This window comes from Mandrillus leucophaeus, unplaced genomic scaffold (assembly GCF_000951045.1).
Source record: "Mandrillus leucophaeus isolate KB7577 unplaced genomic scaffold, Mleu.le_1.0 Scaffold254, whole genome shotgun sequence".
Taxonomy (NCBI): Eukaryota; Metazoa; Chordata; class Mammalia; order Primates; family Cercopithecidae; genus Mandrillus; species Mandrillus leucophaeus.
This window is the reverse complement of record NW_012102632.1, coordinates 2,289,403-2,293,785: the sequence shown is the minus strand read 5'-3', so window position 1 is coordinate 2,293,785 and position 4,383 is coordinate 2,289,403.

Below are 4,383 nucleotides of genomic sequence, written 5' to 3'. Positions count from 1 at the left end.
GAGAGGAGAAGCGATTCAGACTTAATGTGATCATTGATAAGCTAAGGGAATAAAGGGTAAATTAATGTGATGACCAGCAAGTCAACAATTGGAATAGTGGATTTTAAGAGCTTGGGGGCTGGGCATGGTGGCTTATGCCTGTAATCCCAGCACTTTAGAAGGCTGATGCCAGCGGATCACTTGAGCCCACGAGTTCCAGACCAACATGGGCAACATGGTGAAACCCTGTTTCTACAAAAGATACAAAAACTAGCCAGGCGTGGTAGCACGCACCTGTAGTCCCAGTTACACTGAGCCTGGGAGATTGAGGCTACAGTAAGCCATGGTGGCACCACTGGTACTCCAACCTGGTCAACAGAGTCTCAAAACAAAACAAAACAAGAAAAGAAAAGAAAAGAAAAAAACAGAAAACAGAAAAATATACACCAGATGCAATGGCTCATGCCTATAGTCCTACCTACTCAGGAGGCTGAGGTGGTAGGATCGCTTGAGGGCAGGAGCTCAAGACCAGCCCGGGCAATGCAGAGAGACTCTGTCTCTTTAAAAAAAAAAGTAGCTGGGCATGGCAGTGCATGCCTGTAGTCACAGCTACTTGGGAGGCTGAGGCAGGAGGATCACTTGACCTTGGAGTTGGAGGTGGCAGTGAACTACGATTGTGCCACAGCACTCTAGCCTGGGCAACAAAGTGAGACCTCATCTGTAAAATAAATAAATAAATAAATAAATAAATAAATAAATAACTCTCTGTAAGTAAAATAAGAAATTTAATACGCTTTTAAATATTCCATTTAACATTCATTCTCTCCTCCATTTAACACTCTATTTTGCTAAGTAATCTAGGCTTTTAGATCCAGACTATTATTAGCAGGCTTTTTTTCTATGGCATTTTTTGAGGCTATAGTTAATGTCTACCTTAAGCTAACATTCATGGTAGTAGACATTATTTCAACACTAACTATTCATTTTACAGGTTTAACTTTTATAATATGTCTCTGCCATTCTTGCAGTCTTTAATTTGATCATTTTTGGGGGTTGCATGGAGTGTGATGTGCATGGCAGCTTGGCCTCAGTTCTACCCTGGCCCATCCACACCTCTGTCACAGCTTCATTGGGAGCAAAGTGCATTTCCCCTTGACCTTGGCCTTGGCCATGGGACTTGTGTTGGCTGGCAGTACATTGGCAGAAATGCTGAGTTTGAACTACAAAAGCCCTTAGCTGTTTCTACTTGCCCACTTCCCCCATCTGCCCCCACTATCAGCAGGAGAGAAGCCCCTGCTCACCTGCTGGTCCCAGGTGGGAGATGAGACACATGGAACAGACCTCCCAGCCCACCTACAGACCACAGAGAAAAACTGTGCTGTCCTGCTCCATCCCTTCTATATCTGCCAGGCCCAGCACCCACATATGCATGAGTACTAACAAGTGACTGTGTGTGATGGTCAGTTTTACGTGTCAACCTGAGTGCACTACGGAAGCCCAAATTAAACATAGTTTCTGGGCGTATCTGTGAGGGTGTTTCCAGATGAGATTTGCATTTTCATTGGTGGATCCAGTAAAGTAGACGGTCCTCCCCAGTGTGGATGGGCATCATCCAATCCATTGAGGGCCTGAATAGAACAAAAGATGGAGGAAGGAGGAACGAAATGTGCCCCTTCTTTTTGCCTCATTGCCCAAGCTGGGACATCTCACTGATCTTTTCCTGCCCTCAAGCTGGGATTTACACCATTGGCATCCCTGGTTCTCAGGCCTTTGGACTTGGACTGAATTACAGCACTAGCTTTCCCGGGTCTCCAACTTGCAGATGGCAGATCATGGGACTTCTCAGCCTCCATAATTGTGTTACCCAATTAACCGTAAACCTCATTTTATGTCTGCCTATATCTATCTGTCTATTTCTATATCTGTATCTCCTATTGGTTCTCTTTCTCTGGGGAACTCTAATGCACTGTGGGTGGGGGTAGTTTATTATGAACTAATAATAGGCTAACAATACAGAGGAATTCCTAAGTCACTTTTTTTCTAGGAAGGATAAATAAATGTCATATTTTCGGTGCTTTTTCACATTAGAAAAATCTCATGCTCTCGTCTTGCAGCATTTAGCACTGTGGAGCAATACCATGATTTTACCTGTCTTTCACCCTTGACAGTTAATTTTATCCCAGCTTCCCTCCCCTCCAAACTGAGTGCTTGTACATTTATTTTTTTCTTTTGGATATGTCTGGGTATTAGTCTATTTTCATTGTCTTTGTCTTTTCAGTCTTGCCTTTATTTATTTATTTTTTTCCAGTGCAGCAAATTGTGTGTGTGTGTTTTTTTTCTTTGTGTGTGTGTGAGTGTGTGTGTGTGTGTGTGTGTTGTTTTTTCTTTGACTATTGTTCCTTCCCCATCCCCTCTGTTCTCTATTTCTGGGATTACTTTTGTCCATTTGCTGGAGCTATAAATACCCAGTCTTATACCTTTATCTTTATACTCTTGCATCGGTTCTTTTCTCCTACATTGTGGGAAATGTGACTGTGTTCATCTTATTTTTCTGAGAACCCTATCTGTTCGCTCTCCCTATTGAATGTTTTCTCTAACTTTCTTTTCTTCTTCTTCTTCTTTTTTTTTTTTTTTTAATCTCCATCTGTCTCCCATGCTGGAGTGCAGTGGCGCGATCTTGGCTCACTGCAACCTTGGCCTCCTGGGTTCAAGCAATTCTTCTGCCTCAGCCTCCTGAGTAGCTGGGATTACAGGTGCATGCCCCCATGTCCAACTAATTTTTGTATTTTTAGTAGAGACGGGGTTTCACCATGTTGGCCAGGCTGAACTCAAACCCCTGACCTCAGGTGATCCACCCACCGCGGCCTCTTAAAGTGTTGGGATTATAGGTGTGAGCCACAACACCCAGCCTATTTTCTCTAACTTTCCTCACCTCTGCATTTTAAAATTCAACCATGTATTTTGCATCGAAATCTTTCTTGTTGTCAGATTCTTTTTTCTGCATATTTACATATATATTTTTCTATTATGTATTATTAAAAAGAGAAGTTAGAGACTTGGGGAAGATATTTTCCAATTTTTTAAAAAGTAAATCTGTTTTATTGGGGGGATTGTGCTTTTATCCATCAGATTGGCTCCTGCTTAGGGAAGCAGCATGTGTGAGCGTGAATGGCATAGATTCTGTGGTAAGACTAACTCCCTGGGCTTAAGGCCAAGTCCACCACGTGGAGCTGTGTGACCTTGGGCAAGTGACTTAACTGCTCTGAGCCTCAGCTACCACATCTGTAAAATGGGGACCATCGTACCACCTGCCTCACAGGGCTGTCACTGTAAATAGATAAGTTTAATATTCACGTAGACTTTAAAACAGTCCTGACTCTTGCATCACTACATCAGTATTTGATAAATGAAATGAAATGGTGGCATCTGTCCATTTTTCTCTTTGCTCATCTTCATTTTGCCCAGTACTGAGGGTTCATATGGGATCTCTCTGGCATAAAAGGGAAGGGGAAGCTCATGTTTTGTGTGCGTGTGTGTATTTAGGTTGCTTTTTAGAGGTCTGGTGGGCCAAGAGCAGGAGTAGGAATGCAGAGCCTTGTGGCAGACAAGTGTCCTCAGCAGGCTGGGCAGTTGCTTTTCTGGTAGCTGTGGTGGCTCATGGTGAGGCGAATGGGACATCCTGCCTCAGCAGGGCCCGCTTTGCCCAGCTCATGCCTGCACAAGGGGCAGGCTCCAGGGAGTCTCGTGGCCTTCACCACGAGAGCAGGCCCTGGGCTGTTCTGAAGACTTTGATCTGCCCCACGCCACCCTCACTCCAGTCTCCACTGTGCCCCCGTGGGAGGAGGAAGCTGTAGGTGGAGAATCCTGGACAGGTGGACACATTATTAGTCTCTAGCAATGCCTGAAGAAGTTTCCTTTCTTTCTGGCTTGTTAATGACACCTTTTCATTTTAATCTGGTATAAATGCAGAATTTGTTTTTTTCTTTTAAGAACTTTAAAAAATATATCTTAAAGAATTCAACAAGGATTTGGGAGGAAGCAGGGTTTACTCTCTGGATTCAATCACTAGGTTGAAATGGAGTCTTCACAGTCTCCTAACTGGTCCTCCTGGTTCCAGTCTCTCTGACCCCTCTGTCTGTCCTCCTACAGTTGGAAAGAACTTCTCAGTCAAGTCTGACATTGTGCCCCTTCTTTAGCAGCATCTACCACGTGGCTACCCAACACCCCTCAAGGACACCCACACTGCACTCTGACCTGCTGCAGCTCCTATCTTGCCATTTCTGTCTTGGTCCCTTCTCTCCAGGCACATGGTGTCGCTGTGCCTCTTCATGCCTTTTTGACTTCTTGTATACTCTCCCTTCTGTCGGAAATCCTTCCACCTATCCTGCCAAACTCCTACCCTGC